General features: G+C 54.2%; 1 long non-coding RNA gene and 6 other non-coding genes across 7 annotated transcripts in view; 4 read left to right on the top strand and 3 right to left on the bottom strand.

Annotated features, from left to right (window-relative positions):
• Window positions 1-13,689, top strand: part of LOC138243247 (uncharacterized) — a 66,823-nt gene extending 53,134 nt beyond the window's left edge. Inside the window, exons 2-3 of the long non-coding RNA XR_011192068.1 lie at window positions 12,468-12,537; window positions 13,509-13,689. This is a non-coding gene — a long non-coding RNA (uncharacterized lncRNA). The remainder of the gene's footprint in view (window positions 1-12,467; window positions 12,538-13,508) is intronic.
• Window positions 427-499, top strand: trnav-cac (transfer RNA valine (anticodon CAC)). The gene has a single exon. It is a non-coding gene; the product is annotated as a tRNA-Val (tRNA).
• Window positions 1,116-1,187, bottom strand: trnad-guc (transfer RNA aspartic acid (anticodon GUC)). Its single transcript has one exon. It is a non-coding gene; the product is annotated as a tRNA-Asp (tRNA).
• Window positions 2,212-2,284, top strand: trnaf-gaa (transfer RNA phenylalanine (anticodon GAA)). The gene has a single exon. It is a non-coding gene; the product is annotated as a tRNA-Phe (tRNA).
• trnah-gug (transfer RNA histidin (anticodon GUG)) lies at window positions 3,041-3,112 on the bottom strand. The gene has a single exon. It is a non-coding gene; the product is annotated as a tRNA-His (tRNA).
• trnav-cac (transfer RNA valine (anticodon CAC)) lies at window positions 3,807-3,879 on the top strand. The gene has a single exon. It is a non-coding gene; the product is annotated as a tRNA-Val (tRNA).
• trnad-guc (transfer RNA aspartic acid (anticodon GUC)) lies at window positions 4,496-4,567 on the bottom strand. The gene has a single exon. It is a non-coding gene; the product is annotated as a tRNA-Asp (tRNA).
• Window positions 13,690-18,126: the final 4,437 nt, after the last annotated feature.

The following is an 18,126-nucleotide window of genomic DNA, read 5'->3' as shown; positions in this document are numbered from 1 at the left end:
GCTTTCCAAAAGATCAGCACCGTGTACGAAAGAGCCACATTAAAACTACTCGAACATGCAAAACGTGCGAGAAGAGGGGGCGCTTGTTTCCAACCGAAACGTCTCGCGTGTGAGACGAGCTGATCATCGCTGTGGGAGGGTTACTCTGGTAGACAGGGCTGACCTTCGGCAATAGGATTTATAGTCTCCAAGATGATATTTGCACTTTCTGGAGAGGCGATTTTCTCCACTTCAGTAGCCCGATTTCGTCGATTGCGTGGAGAGGGCTGTAGAATGTGGCGCCGCCTTTCCTGCTCCGTCCATGACAGGCGTGCTGGTCTCTGGAGAGAGAGCACGGTCCATCAGCGCACTCCAATAAAGGCACTGGAAGCAGCTGAATCGCATTGGCGAAGCTCAGCGCTGGGCCGCTGGGCACGTCTTAACACCGTTTCCGTAGTGTAGTGGTTATCACGTTCGCCTCACACGCGAAAGGTCCCCGGTTCGAAACCGGGCGGAAACAGACATCTTTTGTCGCCAGGCACAAAAGGGGATTGGGGATTCGCCTAGCGCTGTGATCAAACAGACCCACTCACCTCTTAGTGTTGCGGGATCTGCACAGTGCATGTCACAGCGCATCCTGCTTTCACTTCAATGCGCGTCCTGATGCACCCCAGTCTCCCGCGTGACAGGTGGGGACAGGTGACAGGTCCTATACTAACGAGGAAGACATCGCTCTCTCCGACCCCCGGCATCGTGTCCCGACCCACCGTGCTGGAAGCCGACGCGTGCTGTGATTCCTTTACGGAGCAGAAATGACAACCGAGGAGCCGAGAGATCATTTCAGCATTTCGCGTCTGAACGGAAAACACAAACGACCAACTCGGAATGACTTGCCTTTGACGCTTCTCAAAGCGTTCTTTGTGCATCGAACAGACCCACTCACCTCTTAGTGTGGCGGGATCTGCACAGTGCATGTCGCAGCGCTTCCTGCTTTCACTTCAATGTGCTTCCTGATGTCGAGTCGACTGCCGTGCGGAGGCTCTGAAAGCGAGAGCAATGAAAAGGTGCACGACGCTGTGAAAGAAAACAGAGAAGTGAAAGGCAGTCATTTCTCTAAGGAGGTGAAAGAAAAGCTACTCCCCGTCGGGGAATCGAACCCCGGTCTCCCGCGTGACAGGCGGGGATACTTGCCACTATACTAACGAGGAAGACATCGCTCTCTCCAACCCCCGGCATCGTGTCCCGACCCAGCATGCTGGAAGCCGACGCGTGCTGTGATCCCTTTACGGAGCAGAAATGACAACCGAGGAGCCGAGAGATCATGTCAGCATTTCGCGTCTGAACGGAAAACACAAACGACCAACTCGGAATGACATGCCTTTGACGCTTTTCAAAGTGTTCTTTGTGCACGACGACTGCGCCGCCTAGCAGATACAAAGGGGTTGTACAACTTTGAACTAGCAAATGGAAGAGGGCTAAGCCCCCTCTCTTTTAGCCCAGGTTCGATCTGTCTCCCAGAATCACCAGGGCGCACACACACACACACCCGTGCCGTTGAAGTGCTCTGCTTCATTTCTAAGGGCAACTCAACATTCACTCCTACCCCGAGTGCAGAAAAGACAGCATCCACAGCAACAACAGCTCAGGTCTCTGCACAGGAGCTAAGCTGCCCTCATCTCCTCTGCTCTGCGGCTCCTGCGGAGTGGAGTCCTGCCTGGAGCCGTGTTTGCAGGCGGCGGCTCCCCGCGCCCTGTCTGGGCGTCGTGTCCAAGAGCTCCTGGGAGGAAGAGCGAGCCCTCCCACTCGGGGGCTTTTCCACGGTCTGTGTGAGGAGGGGCGGGTGTGTCCAGTAGCTTATCGAGCGGAAGCCTGGGGCGGCGGAGAGCTGTGATCGTGCAGACCTTGAGGTGTCACCTCTTTGTCTGCTTTCCCGCCCCCCCTCCGCCCAAGCTCTGCTCCAAAGTAGCCCGGCAACCCCTCACACCTGCACGTGTCACAACCTAAGGTGCGGTCATGAGACACCCATGGGGTGTCGTTCTGTTCTTGCTAATTGTTTCCTGCCCGTCGCAGGCAGGAGTCCATGCGAGGAAGATGCGCTGGACAGAGCTCAGAGGGCGCAGCTGGGTGGCTTTCCTTCTGAGTGACGTTCCTGCAACACTCTCCCGCTACTCTTGGTGCGCTCATGCCACAACACAGGAAGGCTGGAGCAGGTGGCTGTGGGCTTTGCGCCCTGCCGAAATAGCTCAGTTGGGAGAGCGTTAGACTGAAGATCTAAAGGTCCCTGGTTCGATCCCGGGTTTCGGCATTTTGTTTCATCGTGCCCTTTGTTCCTCTCTCCAGCGCCACCTGCCTAAAGTGACGCGTCCCTTTCTCAGCCCGAAACGCAAGCGAGACACCAGCAGCAGTTCCTACAGGTTTCCGTAGTGTTGCGGCTATCACGTTCGCATAACACGTGAAAGGTCCCCGGTTCGAGACCGGGCGGAAACAGCCTCGTTTTGCACGCTCCTGTACTTCACAGAGGTCTTGAGCGACCGGTCATTTGTTCCCAATGTATTTCCGGTGCCTTCGTGCACTCTTGTACCAAACGCACGTTCCTTCTGTACGCGGAGCCGATCATTTGCAATTGGGCTGTGCCGACAGACCAGGTCGAGCTCTGTCGGCTCAAAAGCAGCGCAGGACCTGCAAGAACAACAGAAAGATTAGCATCCAGCGGGGGCCTCTTAGTGAGCCCAAGAGCTCATCAAGAATCGGCTCCAGCAACAGGGCTGGGCGCATTGTTCCATTCTCCGCCCACTCTCGGTGTAAACAAGTCCCTCCTGGTCTCTGCTTGAAATGCACTTTCCTGCGTTTGCTTTGGTGTAACTGGCTTCCCCTGCATGGGCGAATGTGAAGAAGATCCTTAGTAAGTCATTGAAGAAAACCGAGAAGAGGTCGGAGTGGCCTCTGTCGTTCATCAACGATCCAGTCAGGCAGTACTCCTCTGTAAAGCGCCGTTCGTTCACGTCGATTGGCTTTTTTTTGCCTTCATTCGTGCGAGTAGTAAAAGCAGACGCCCCTATTCTGCCGTGACCCGGATTCGAACCGGGGTTGTTGCGGCCACAACGCAAAGTACTGACCACTATACGATCACAGCGAGTTACCGAGACACACGCGGCAGGGCGGAAAGGGCTGTGCTCTCTTCGTGTGACATAATTCGGAAAAGTCCTGACGTTGCATTTCAACTGAGCCCCAGTATACATCGACCCTTCGACACTCTGAGTGACAACTCTCTTGCGTGTTTTCTCATATTTATGTAGTTTGCTTGCATGATGCCGGGAACAGCATGGTTGTTCGCTGCCATATAGTCTAGCGGTTAGGGTTCCTGGTTTTCACCCAGGCGGTTCGACTCGGTTTTGCCTCCTGCTTTCCAAAAGATCAGCACCGTGTACGAAAGAGCCGCATTAAAACTACTCGAACGTGCAAAACGTGCGAGAAGAGGGGGCGCTTGTTTCCAACCGAAACTTCTCGTGTGTGAGACGAGCTGATCATCGCTGTGGGAGGGTTACTCTGGTAGACAGGGCTGACCTTCGGCAATAGGATTTATAGTCTCCAAGATGATATTTGCACTTTCTGGAGAGGCGATTTTCTCCACTTCAGTAGCCCGATTTCGTCGATTGCGTGGAGAGGGCTGTAGAATGTGGCGCCGCCTTTCCTGCTCCGTCCATGACAGGCGTGCTGGTCTCTGGAGAGAGAGCACGGTCCATCAGCGCACTCCAATAAAGGCACTGGAAGCAGCTAAATCGCATTGGCGAAGCTCAGCGCTGGGCCGCTGGGCACGTCTTACCACCGTTTCCGTAGTGTAGTGGTTATCACGTTCGCCTCACACGCGAAAGGTCCCCGGTTCGAAACCGGGCGGAAACAGACATCTTTTGTCGCCAGGCACAAAAGGGGATTGGGGATTCGCCTAGCGCTGTGATCAAACAGACCCACTCACCTCTTAGTGTGGCGGGATCTGCACAGTGCATGTCACGGCGCATCCTGCTTTCACTTCAAGGCGCGTCCTGATGCACCCCAGTCTCCCGCGTGACAGGTGGGGACAGGTGACAGGTCCTATACTAACGAGGAAGACATCGCTCTCTCCGACCCCCGGCATCGTGTCCCGACCCACCGTGCTGGAAGCCGACGCGTGCTGTGATTCCTTTACGGAGCAGAAATGACAACCGAGGAGCCGAGAGATCATGTCAGCATTTCGCGTCTGAACGGAAAACACAAACGACCAACTCGGAATGACTTGCCTTTGACGCTTCTCAAAGCGTTCTTTGTGCATCGAACAGACCCACTCACCTCTTATTGTGGCGGGATCTGCACAGTGCATGTCGCAGCGCTTCCTGCTTTCACTTCAATGTGCTTCCTGATGTTGAGTCGTGTGCCGTGCGGAGGCTCTGAAAGCGAGAGCAATGAAAAGGTGCACAACGCTGTGAAAGAAAACAGAGATGTGAAAGGCAGTCATTTCTCTAAGGAGGTGAAAGAAAAGCTACTCCCCGTCGGGGAATCGAACCCCGGTCTCCCGCGTGACAAGCGGGGATACTTGCCACTATACTAACGAGGAAGACATCGCTCTCTCCAACCCCCGGCATCGTGTCCCGACCCAGCATGCTGGAAGCCGACGCGTGCTGTGATCCCTTTACGGAGCAGAAATGACAACCGAGGAGCCGAGAGATCATGTCAGCATTTCGCGTCAGAACGGAAAACACAAACGACCAACTCGGAATGACTTGCCTTTGACGCTTTTCAAAGTGTTCTTTGTGCACGACGACTGCGCCGCCTAGCAGATACAAATGGGTTGTACAACTTTGAACTAGCAAATGGAAGAGGGCTGAATTAAGAGACAAGATGTAAAAAGGGTTAACTTAAGTCAGTTCTGCCTGAAAATTAGACTTCTAAGCAACAGGGGTTTATGGCAGGAAAGGGGGTTAACTGATAAGGATTCCAGATGCGAGGGGGCATAATCTTAAACTGACCATTTGGCCAGGGTCTCTTAACTGGCCAAATACCATGACCCCCCTTACCATAACACCGAATGACGTCTGAAGCAGCAAGGAAGGACTATATAACCTAAAAGTTTGTACCGGCACATCGAACAATACTTCGGTTTTGTTGTTTCTTGCGGGAAACAAGACTTCGGCTTTATTGTTCCTTGCATGCAATACACTCATCTGTTTTACTTCATCTCGGGATCCAGAACCTTATTCCTTCTGTTACAACAAATTTGGCGTAGTCGGCGGATGCTCCAGAAGGCGCAGAACTTCCCATCCGCAGGAGAGACGGTCAGCGCTCACATTACTAAGAGGTAAGGACTCCTCTTTTTTAAAAAAAAAGGTCCCGACTCTCTCTGATCGATTGGGAAATCTCTGCTCCCTGCGAGAATCGCCTGAGATGACGGAGTAAACGTGAGTTCCTGAATTCCTCTGGCCCGGGGAAGACACCGGTGTATGTAATGGGTGGTTTGCTGTAAGACCAGAATTTGGTCTGGCAGGCGGTCCGCGGTATTGTGTACAGGCGTTCGAAGCTGGTGTAGGCGTCCCACACTGACAGATTGAAGAAACTGAGTCTCTTTAGTCTGAAGGGAGTGTCCCACACTGACAGGCCGGAGGAACTGAGTCTCTTTAGTCTGAAGGGAGTGTCTCACACTGACAGGCCGGAGGAACTGGGTCTCTTTAGTCTGAAGGGAGTGTCTCACACTGACAGATTGAAGAAACTGAGTCTCTTTAGTCTGAAGGGAGTGAACCCAGGTGCCCTGTGCTGAGCCAGGATCAGGGTGGAGTGGCGATTGCCATGATCCGGCGAGCACAAAGCTTCATCAGCTGCCCTTTGCCACAGGAGGTAAGAGGATGTCCAGTGATGACGTGCTTCCCTGTCCGTCGTGGCAGTGAACAGGTCCTGGTTACAGGATCTCTAAAAAAGGGAATAAAGACTGAAATCAGATCCGACCCACCATGCTGCCACGGCGACGGTGCACTGCCCAGTGAAAGTGGCAGCCTCTCCCTGGACTGTGGGTGGAAACTGGAGCACCTGGAGGAAACCCCCACAGACCAGGGAGAGAACATGCAAACTCCACACAGACAGCACCCACACCCCAGGTCCGGCACTGTGAAGCATGCCCGACGATGCGGAAGGGCTTTTACAAATGAGTGTGTAACTCACACTGGTGCCCAGGATGGCCTGCTACCGGAACGCAACCTAATTTTCTTCATGCAGTTTGTTCGAAGCGGTTCGCAGGAGCTGGAGGTGAGGACTGAGCTGGGGTCCAGGGTGCGAGAGTGACTGCTGATGTCACGTGTGTGTGTGTGTGTGTGTGTGTCTGGATCATTGTGAGCGCCGTCAGGTTTGTGTATTTGTTTAAACAAGAGGACGTGTCTGTGCAGGTCTGACTCTGTGTGAAGGTGCAGCTCTAACTGTGTGCGCGGGCGTGTCTATCTCTCTACACTGCATGAGGGGCTAAATCTGCCTCCGAGAACCTATGAAAAGGCACGGCCTGGCCCTCTTCTCTTGCTCCCGACGTACAACACACTGGGGGATGAAGCTGGTGTCTTCAGCTGTAACCCTAGCTATTTATGCAAACAGCTCTTTTATGAAAAGCAGCTCTAGGCCTAGACAAGAGGAACAGATTAAACAAATCTTGGATTTATGGCTTATTCAAAGCAGACTGAGTGCGGCTATACTGTATGTAGGAGCCAGAGATGAAGAATGAGCTATTTAAGGAAATCAGGAGTGTGAGAGAGGGACTGTGTGTTTTTCCTCCCAAAAGAGAAGGCTTGTGGTTCTTTATGCTTTTCTGCACAGGCTGCCAACGTTTGGGTTCTTGGTTTGAATGCTCGAGTTGTCAGGCTGGCGTTTTTTGTTCCTGTTGGAGCCCATAATTGTGAACAAGGCGCTTGAGGACGTCTCTGTGCGGGTGTGCGTTTGTAATGACGTGTGTGTGCCTCTCTGTTTCAGTATAAAAAATGCATTTAAGACATTCAGCCTTTTCATGTTCCTAATATTCTTTCCTTCTCGACAATAATAACTAAGGTGGCTGCTGGAAGAGGTGTTAATGGGGCCAGCAGGGGGTGCTCACCCTGCGGTCTGTGTGGGTCCTAATGCCCCAGTCTAGTGATGTGGACACTGGACTGTAAACTGGCGCCGTCCTTCGGATGAGACGTAAAACCGAGGTCCTGACTCTCTGTGGTCATTAAAAATCCCAGGGTGTTTCTCGAAAAGAGTAGGGGTTTTACCCCAGTGTCCTGGCCAAATTTCCCATTGACCCTTACCAATCATGGCCTCCTAATAACCCCCATTTATGAATTGGCTTCATTACTCTTCTCTCCTCCCCACTGATAGCTGGTGTGTGGGGAGCGTTCTGGCGCACTATGGCTGCCGTTGCATCATCCAGGTGGGGCTGCACATTGGTGGTGGTGGAGGGGAGTCCCCATGTCCTGCAAAGCGCTTTGAGTGGAGTGTCCAGAAAAGCACTATATAAGTGTAAGCAATTATTATTCATTATAATGTAATGAGTCAATTTTTTCTCACCCCTCCATTGCAAGGCATACACAACACAAACACCAGGAACAATTATCTCAGAAGCCAGTTAACCTCCCAGAATAAATAAAAGGTGTTAAAAGTAAGTATCTCCTTTAGGTGAGGACAGACTGGATCAAACAAAAACAACATTTGAAGTGAATTGCAAATGTATTGAGTTGTGATTCAACTGTAACTTGAACCTAACATGACTGGGGCGTGCATTTTTGAAATTTCATTTTCACAGCTGAAATACAAAATGAAGCTGATCGCAGTCCAAACTCAAGGTATTGTTGTAAAACTAAATATTCAACATGTCCCTTTTCAGCTCACTCAGAAGTCCATAGCCTGCAGCCTGGTGCCTCTCTGTCTCTCTCCCTCCACACTGCTGGTCCAGTGGAGGTGCTGTTTGATCCTGCAGGATCTGTCCAGTCTCGTATAGTCTTACTGAGCAGCGCAGGGCTCCCTGGCCCCAGGTACGAACAGTGAGTGTCAGTGCAGAACAGCTCTCTGACACTCCGCTCCCTCACTCCAGCTGATCAGGGCAACTACACAGTGAGGGACCTTAAGGGAAGCAGTATCACCACTGTGATCGTCACTGTGGGCGGTGAGCAGGTCTACAGTAGGGTCACTAGAGGCAGTGCGTCTCTCTCCTCCTCCTCCTCTCTGTCCTGTGGTGTCCAGGCAGTGTGTCTCTCTCCTCCTCCTCTCTGTCCTGTGGTGTCCAGTGGGTCAGTATTAGTGGGCTACACCCAGGCTCACTCCCTGCGAGTGTGATCTCAGCATAGTCTCTGTGCTCTAGGGACACTTGACTCACCTGTCTCTCTCTTTCTCTTTTGTGGTTGACGGATTGAGGCCGAGAGCAGGGCAGTGTTCATGTACTGGAGTGTACAGTCAAGTGTGTGTGTATGAACCCCTCTCTCTCTCTCTCTCAGTGCATTGTTCATGTACTGGAGTGTCCAGTCAGTGTGTCTGTATGAACCCCTCTCTCTCAGTGCAGTGTTCATGTACTGGAGTGTCCAGTCAGTGTGTCTGTATGAACCCCTCTCTCTCTCAGTTCAGTGTTCATGTACTGGAGTGTCCAGTCAGTGTCTGGATGAACCCCTCTCTTTCTCAGTGCAGTGTTCATGTACTGGAGTGTCCAGTCAGTGTGTCTGTGTGAACCCCTCTCTCTCTCAGTGCACTGTTCATGTCCTGGAGTGTCCAGTCCGGTCTCTTAACGTGACTCTCCTGTCTCTGCTTCAGAAGCGCTGGTGCATATTTTTGAAGTCCCTGAGCTGCATGTCGGTGGAGACAGAAGATCAGGACGAGCCGATGGAGGTGGCGGAGACCGTAGCTCAGGAGAGGAAGAGCGAGGGAGAGGAGGAGCAGGCTGCCGGGATGGACAAGAAGAGGAAGAGGAAGAGGAGGTGCAGGTGAGCAGACAGGGGGGCGCCACCCGGTCGTGTCTGTGATTCAAGGAGGAGTCTCCTCTTGCTGTTTGATGTCATGGTGACGTCCGTGTCTGTGTCCCTCACACCTGCAATAACAATATTCTTTCCAGGTTCCTTTCCTGGTTCTTTGCCTGCTAAGATCTGGACTGGACTGGACTGGACTGGACTGGTTCGGAGCTGAGGGACACCAGACGACTGGACTGGAGCCTAGGGACAATAGGCTGGACTGGACCGGAGCTGAGGGACACCAGACGACTGGACTGGAGCCTAGGGACACCAGGCTGGACTGGACCGGAGCTGAGGGACCCCAGACTGTGTTGAACCGAAGCTGAGGGACCCCAGTCTGTGCTGGGCCGAAGCTGAGGGACCCCAGACTGGACTGGACCTAAACTGAGGGTCCCCAGACTGGACTTAATCTGTATTGTAATTTTTGTTCTTTTGTTAAGCATCATTAAAATGGTTTAAAAAAAATCTGTTTAGCTTTTGGTTTCCCCCTCCCCCCCCCGAAACGAACGAACAGAGTCTGTCCTTCTCTTTCATCCCGGAGAGTTTGTGGTTGATGGATTGAGGCCGAGAGCCCTCGTCGTCGGCGTGCCACCAGTTGGCGGGGATATAGCAGGGGGGGCATCGTGTCCAATACTCCTTGAAACGAGACAGATTTCAAGCCACCTCCGTCTGAAGAGAAGGAAGTCGACCACGAAGTCCAGGGTGTCCTAGGATGATCTTTAGCCATCGTTTGCCCAGCAGCCATCTCACCCTGCAGCTCCCAGCTGGCAGCCCCCTCCCCACTGGAGCCCAGCAGGTGGGAGCCTGGTCAGTACCTGGAGGGGAGACTCCTGGGAAAAACTAAGGCTGCTGCTGGGAGAGGTGTGAGTGGGGCCAGCAGCTCTCACCCTGGGGTCTGTGTGGGTCCTGATGCCCCAGTATAGTGACGGGGACACTGGACTGTAAACAGGTGCCGTCCTTCAGATGAGACGTCAAACCAAGGTCCTGACTCTCTGTGGTCATTAACAATCCCGGGGTGTTTCTGGAGAAGAGTAGGGGTGTAACCCCAGTGTCCTGGCCTGATTCCCCCCCTGGTCTTGACCCATCATGGCCTCCTAATCACCCCCGTCTCTGAACTGGCTCCATCCCTCTGCTCTCCTCCCCACTGAGAGCTGCTGTGTGCTGAGCGGACTGGAGCATCATCCAGGTGGGGGCTGCACACTGGGGGGGCTGGAGGGGATCCCCCTGAACTGGGAAGAGCTCTGAGGGGAGAGTCCAGACTTATTAATTATTATTATTATTCGTGCTGCACTGGGCTTCAGTCCTGGCAGTGAGAGGGGGACTCTGTGATCAGTACAGATACTTATGACTGTATAATAATACACGATAGAAATGGAACACAGGGTAGCGATGTAGTCTCTTCGAAACGTTTTGAACTGCCAGAAGAAGTTTTCACAACCCGGACTCGTGAAGGTACAGGTCTTCTCCCATCGTCCGGAGCAAGGTGTATCGTGTCCTGGTGATTTCTCCCGTTTCGAACGGAGTTTAATGTCGCATTTCTACTTTATTAGAGAGAGGCACTGAACTTTGGGGAACGTGACATCCACCCAGTATTACTAGTAGGTTGATAAATATAAATGTTCTTTTTCCCCCCGTATTATACCTCGCGAAATATAATATGTGTGTGTGTCCTGTGATGGACTGGTGTCCTGTCCAGGGTGTGTGAGTGTGTGTGTCTGTGTGTCCTGTGATGGACAGATGGTACCCAGCCTGGACACCCATGAGACACTGGCTGTGATGGACTGGTATCCTGTGAAGGGTGTCCTGTCCAGGGTGTGTGTGTGTCTGTGATAGACTGGTGGATCACAATATTAATTCTCCTCCTTGATTCCCTCCTTCATCGCCAGAGTGAAAGCGGGACACGGCAGTAAAAGCTCAGCCCTGCGGGTGGTGGTCCTCTCGGCCACACGGGGGCGCTGTGGCCCCACGGGGGGGGGGGGGTTATGTTCAAGTCCCGCTGGGAATCGGACCGACGCGGCGGAGTTCGTGAACGTCCCAGACACCAAGAAAACGAGAGAGAGAAAAAAGGTCGTTTTCGGGGTTCAAGAAGCAGGTTTTATTTTTTTCCCGTGTCCCCCCTCACACAGGCCGTTTCTGTTGCGTGAAGTTGTGTTTTTTTGCGCAGCGGTCGGTGAGGGGCGAAATTTTATTTATTTTTTCCCACGGTCTGAAACAGAAACAGCCGGGTGGTGTTGTAGAGAGGTAGACGTGCCTGGTTTACCTCGTTTGCGAAGCCCGTTTTTTTGGGGGGGGGGGTCGTGAGGTCCCACGCAGCGCTCGGAAAAGAAAATGGCGTCTCTTTTCCCCGCAGGACGGGGGGGGGACCTGTGTTTTTTGGACGTGGCCCGAAATTAACGCCCTTGAGCGCTAGAGGGGGGTGGAGGTTGGTCTTTCTTTGACTTGGGGGTCGGGGGGGGTGCTAATTTCACTGAACCAAACCCCACGGAAACCCGTGTTGGACGTGGGGGTGCTGAATGCGCCCTCGACGTGATTTTGTCTTTAAATTCAAGTGCAGCTTTTGTAACCCTTGGGCCGGAAACACCTGGACCCGTTTCCCCTGCCTGTCCGAGGTGGCGACTACCGGGGTCGTACAGGGACACCCGGCTGGCCGCCGAGAGTTGGAAAAATAAAATGTCCACCCAAAAAAAACAACCGTGAAAAATGTCGGCCATTTTTGTTTCGCGGCCGAGCCGTGAGCGCGTTTGGGGCGACGTCACGGAGGCGTCACAATGAGCCGCCTGACGTCACAGAGCGGCGGATTCTAGCGGGGGGCGGCGCCGGAGCCCCGTGAGCTCAGAGGAGTGAAGAGAGAAGAGGAGGAAAGCGCTATATAGTCTTTTATAAATACGTGTTTCTTCCAATAAAGTTACTTCGACTTAGATCGTTAATTTCAGCTTCAGAATCTCTCTTCAGAATCCCAGTGAAATCGGTAAGTCAGTCAAAAGCGCCGCTGGCGAGAAATAACAAAATAAGTGGAGAAATAAGTTGTTTTTTTTTACCGTTACTCAACTCTTATGGGTGTGATCGTGCTGTAAAAAGATATTGAGAGGAGGTGCACCTCTACACAGAGAGTGGTGGGGGTGGGGAACAAGCTGCCCAGCCCTGTGGTTGAAGCCGATACCCTGGCTTCTCTCCAGACACAGCTGAGTGAGCTCCTCCAGTCAGGACAGGAGGCTCTTCTGTACACAGAGGGTGGCGGGGGTGTGGAACAAAGCTGATACCCTGGCTCCTCTCCAGACACAGCTGGGTGAGCTCCTCCAGTCAGGACAGGAGGCTCTTCTGTACACCGAGGGTGGTGGGGGTGTGGAACAAAGCTGATACCCTGGCTTCTCTCCATACACAGCTGGGTGAGCTCCTCCAGTCAGGACAGGAGGCTCTTCTGTACACAGAGGGGGGCGGGGGTGGGGAACAAGCCGCCCAGCTGTGTGGTTCCGCCCCCTCCCCTCCCCTCTGTGACTCTGCTTGTCTCGGCAGGACGATGGACCGACAGAGATGCCGCACGGCCGTGCGCGGTCGCAGCAGGACCCGGGCCCGGCGAGGCGTCGTAAGTCCACCCCTCCCGCCCGCCGTCCAGCGTCCAGCGTCCAGCCCTCCTCCGACTGGCCTCTCCGCCCCCAGCAGCGCTCGCTGTATTATAATAATAATAATAATAAACTTCACTGATAGAGCACCTTTCACACACATAGCAGCGCAAAGCGCTTGACAGACCAGGTCTCACGGTAATACCTCCAGACGAGGAGAGACACTTCCAGTGGTGATCTTGACTGAGGACACGCCTCGGCTCAAGAGACAGGGTCGCGGGTCCGAGGAAAACCAAGCTGCAGGTCCATTATGGCCTTCTGAGAGCACAGATTGCCTCTGAACGTCCCAGACTCTTCCTGGACACACTGTAGAGACTCACCTGTCCAGACTCTTACTGGACACACTGTACACACTCACCTGTCCACACTCTCACTGGACACACTGTACACACTCACCTGTCCACACTTTCACTGGACACACTGTACACACTCACCTGTCCAGACTCTCACTGGACAGACTGTAGAGACTCACCTGTCCAGACTCTTTCTGGACACACTGGACACACTCACCTGTCCAGACTCTCACTGGACACACTGTACACACTCACCTGTCCACACTCTCACTGGACACACTGTACACACTCACCTGTCCACACTCTCACTGGACACACTGTACACACTCACCTGTCCACACTCTCACTGGACACACTGTACACACTCACCTGTCCAGACTCTCACTGGACACACTGTACACACTCACCTGTCCACACTCTCACTGGACACACTGTACACACTCACCTGTCCAGACTCTCACTGGACAGACTGTAGAGACTCACCTGTCCAGACTCTCACTGGACACACTGTACACACTCACCTGTCCACACTCTCACTGGACACACTGTAGAGACTGCCCAAGGCCTCTAGTCTCGACACGACTGGGCTGGGCTATGTGGTCAGAGCTGTCTCGGAGATGGGCTTTTTGGCGTCTTCACAGGTCACACCGGTCAGGCCGAACCCGGACTGGCAGCGGGAGAGGTCCCGGCCCAAATCCCGGTGCTTTTCCGTAAGTCTGACCCGGTCGCCTTCCGCGAGACTGGACCGGCCGCCCTGTGGTGGGCCCGGTGCCCCACATCTACCCTACAGCTCCCCACACTGACCCCTAAACTCCCGATACCCTACAGCTCCCCACACTGACCCCTAAACTCCCGATACCCTACAGCTCCCCACACTGACCCCTAAACTCCCGATACCCTACAGCTCCCCACTCTGACCCCTAAACTCCCGATACCCTACAGCTCCCCACACTGACCCCTAAACTCCCGATACCCTACAGCTCCCCACACTGACCCCTAAACTCCCGATACCCTACAGCTCCCCACACTGACCCCTAAACTCCCGATACCCTACAGCTCCCCACACTGACCCCTAAACTCCCGATACCCTACAGCTCCACACTCTGACCCCCACAGTCCTGATGGCCGAGAGGTCTCTGCTTGCTGTAGTGATTGAGTGAGCTCTGTGGACCTGACCTCTGTCTTGTGTCCTCGTTTCCAGCGTCTCCTAGTGGTCCGTCATTTCTCAAGACCTGAAGGTGAGATCTGGGGAGGAGACAGAGCACCCCCTAACACCCCTGAGCTGGGTTACAGGGTAAGACAGCTTCTTACTGTTGGACACACCTGTCCACACTCTTACTGGACACACTGTCCACACTCGCCTGTCCGGACTCTTACTGGACACACTGGACACACTCACCTGTCCAGACTCTTGCTGGACACACTGTACACACTCACCTGTCCAGACTCTTACTGTCCACACTCACCTGTCCACACTCTCACTGGACACACTGTACAGACTCGCCTGTCCACACTCTCACTGGACACACTGTACACACTCACCTGTCCAGACTCTCACTGGACACACTGGACACACTCACCTGTCCAGACTCTCACTGGACACACTGTACACACTCACCTGTCCAGACTCTTTCTGGACACACTGTACACACTCACCTGTCCAGACTCTCACTGGACACACTGGACACACTCACCTGTCCAGACTCTCACTGGACACACTGTAGAGACTCACCTGTCCACACTCTCACTGGACACACTGTACACTCTCACCTGTCCAGACTCTCACTGGACACACTGGACACACTCACCTGTCCAGACTCTTACTGGACACACTCACCTGTCCACACTCTCACTGGACACACTGGACACACTCACCTGTCCAGACTCTTACTGGACACACTGTACACACTCACCTGTCCACACTCTCACTGGACACACTGTCTACACTCACCTGTCCACACTCTCACTGTCCACACTCACCTGTCCAGGCGTAGTCTCATCCCCCCTGCGTTGTGTCTCCCCCTCTCCCCGCTGGACAGAATCCCGAGGTGTCTTCGTGTCTCCCCGAGCTCGTCCAGAAGCTGGAGAGGGCGGCCGAGCTGCATCTGGAGCTCCCGGGGTCGCCCGGCTCGTCCCGCTCGGGCTCGCCCGGCTCGTTCCGCTCGGTGTCCCCCCCCTCCTCGCCCGAGAGCCCCCTCCGCTCCCCGCCCCCGGCCCCCCCCTCCGGCCCCCTCAGGCCCCTGACCGCCCCGCCCCGCCGCCCCCCCTTCCTCGCCGCCATGCCCCTCGAGCCCCCCCTGCTGCCCGGGGCGGTGCCCCTGCCCCTGCCCCCACCCGTCCTGCCCCCCATCGCCCGCCCGGCCCCGCCAGGCCCCGCCTGGGGCTCCCCGGTGCGGAGGGCAAGGAGAGAGGCGGAGATGTCTGACAAGGCAAGTGGGGCAGAGTCTGTCCGTCTGTCCGTCTGTCTGTCCATCTGTCTGTCTGTCTGTCTGTCCATCTGTCTGTCTGTCCGTCCATCTGTCTGTCTGTCCGTCTGTCCGTCTGTCCGTCTGTCCGTCTGTCTGTCTGTCTGTCCATCCGTCTGTCCTTCTGTCCGTCCGTCTGTCTGTCTGTCCATCTGTCCTTCTGTCCGTCTGTCCGTCTGTCTGTCCATCCGTCTGTCTGTCTGTTTGTCTGTCTGTCCATCTGTCCGTCTGTCTGTCTGTCTGTCTGTCCATCCGTCCGTCTGTCCGTCTGTCCGTCTGTCTGTCCATCTGTCTGTCTGTCTGTCTGTCTGTCTGTCTGTCCACCCGTCTGTCTGTCTGTCTGTCTGTCCGTCTGTCCATCTGTCTGTCTGTCTGTCCATCTGTCCTGCTGTCCTTTTCTCTGTCTATCTTTCCTTCTGTCAATCTGTCCCTTTCACTGTCCTTCTGTCTTTCTGTTCTTTTCTCTTTCCATCTGTCCTTCTGACTTTCTGTTCTTTTCTCTGTCCATCTGTCTGTCCGTCCATCTGTCTGTCTGTCCATCTGTCCGTCTGTCCTTCTGTCCTTTTCTCTGTCCATCTTTCCTTCTGTCCATCTGTCCCTTTCACTGTCCTTCTGTCTTTCTGTTCTTTTCTCTGTCCATCTGTCCTTCTGACTTTCTGTTCTTTTCTCTGTCCATCTGTCCTTCTGTCCATCTCTTTCTGTCCGTCTGTCCTTCTGTCCTTTTCTCTGTCCATCTTTCCTTCTGTCCATCTGTCCCTTTCACTGTCCTTCTGTCTTTCTGTTCTTTTCTCTGTCCATCTGTCCTTCTGACTTTCTGTTCTTTTCTCTGTCCATCTGTCCTTCAGTCCATCTGTCTTTCTGTCCTTTTCTCTCTTTCTGTCCATCAGTCCATCTGTCCTTTTCTCTGTCTTTTTGTCCGTCTGTACTTCGCTCTTTCTGTCTTTCTGTCCTTCTGTCTGAGTCTCTGTGTTTGTCCCTCTCTCCCTGTCTCTCTCCCTGTGTCTCCCTGCTCTCTGTCTGTCCTGCGTTGTCCCAGCTGGGTCTCTCTCCCTGTGTCTCCCTGCTCTCTGTCTGTCCTGCGTTGTCCCAGCTGGGCCTGTCTCCCCGGCTCTCTGCCTTCAGCTCTGTTCGCCGATGTCCCGCCAGCCCGTCTCTCTCTCAGCCTGTCTCTTGACTTGCAGGAGGAAGAGGAGGTGGAGACAGCTCTTCCGGCAGGAGAGAGGAAGGAGGTCAGTGCTGGTCCCACCCTGCCCCCTGTCCTGTCTGTGGTGGAGTTTCGCCGTCTTGTCTGTCCCTGGGTCTCAGTGTCTCTCTCTCTTTCAGCCCTGTCTGTCAGTGTCTCTCTCTCGGCCTGCTGTCTGTCTGTCCCTGCCTCTCTGTCTCTCTCTCTTTCAGCCCTGTCTGTCAGTGTCTCTCTCTCGGCCTGCTGTCTCCCTGTCCCTGGGTCTCAGTGTCTCTCTCTCTTTCAGCCCTGTCTGTCAGTGTCTCTCTCCTCCTCCTCTCTGTCCTCAGTGTGTCTCTCTCCTCCTCCTCTCTGTCCTGTGGTGTCCAGGCAGTGTGTCTCTCTCCTCCTCCTCCTCTCTGTCCTGTGGTGTCCAGGCAGTGTGTCTCTCTCCTCCTCCTCCTCTCTGTCCTGTGGTGTCCAATGGGTCAGTATTAGTGGGCTCTTTCTCTCCCTGTGCTGTCCCTCTCCTGCCCCCTCTCTCCCTCCTCGGACTCCAGTTGGAGGAGGTCCAATCACCACCTCCTGTGAGACAGAAGAAAAAGAAGGTGGGTGATGCTCTGATCCTCTCTTTACTCCTGTCCAGTGTCCAGTGTCTGTATGAACCCTTCTCTCTCTCTCAGTGCAGTGTTCATGTCCTGGAGTGTCCAGTCAGTGTGTCTGTATGAACCCCTCTCTCTCTCAGTGCAGTGTTCATGTCCTGGAGTGTCCAGTCAGTGTGTCTGTATGAACCCCTCTCTCTCTCTCTCAGTGCAGTGTTCATGTCCTGGAGTGTCCAGTCAGTGTGTCTGTATGAACCCCTCTCTCTCTCAGTGCAGTGTTCATGTACTGGAGTGTCCAGTCAGTGTGTCTGTGTGAACCCCTCTCTCTCTCAGTGCAGTGTTCATGTACTGGAGTGTCCAGTCAGTGTGTCTGTGTGAACCCCTCTCTCTCTCAGTGCAGTGTTCATGTACTGGAGTGTCCAGTCCGACTCTTAACGTGACTCTCCTGTCTCTGCTTCAGAAGCGCTGGTGCGCCCTTCTTAACTCCCTGAGCTGCGTGTCGGTGGAGCCAGAAGACCAGGACGAGCCGATGGAGACCGTAGCTCAGGAGAGGAAGAGCGAGGGAGAGGAGGAGCTGGCTGCCGGGAAGGACAAGAGGAGGAAGAGGAGGTGCAGGTGAGCAGACAGGGGGGCGCCGCCTGGTCGTGTCTGTGATTCAAGGAGGAGTCTCCTCTTGCTGTTTGATGTCATGGTGACGTCTGTGTCTGTGTCCCTCACACCTGCAATAACAATATTCTTTCCAGGTTCCTTTCCTGGTTCTGTGCCGGCTAAGATCTGGACTGGACTGGACTGGACTGGACTGGACTGGAGCTGAGGGACACCAGACGGAACTGGACAGGAGCCTAGGGACACCAGACTGGACTGGACCGGAGCTGAGAGACACCAGACTGGACTGGACTGGAGCTGAGGGACCCCAGACTGTGCTGGACCGAAGCTGAGGGACCCCAGTCTGGACCGAAGCTGAGGGACCCCAGACTGTGCTGGACCGAACCTGAGGGACCCCAGTCTGTGCTGGGCCGAAGCTTAGGGA

The sequence above is a fragment of the Lepisosteus oculatus genome, chromosome 14, assembly GCF_040954835.1.
Source record: "Lepisosteus oculatus isolate fLepOcu1 chromosome 14, fLepOcu1.hap2, whole genome shotgun sequence".
Taxonomy (NCBI): Eukaryota; Metazoa; Chordata; class Actinopteri; order Semionotiformes; family Lepisosteidae; genus Lepisosteus; species Lepisosteus oculatus.
This window is presented reverse-complemented; position numbering and strand designations above follow the sequence as displayed.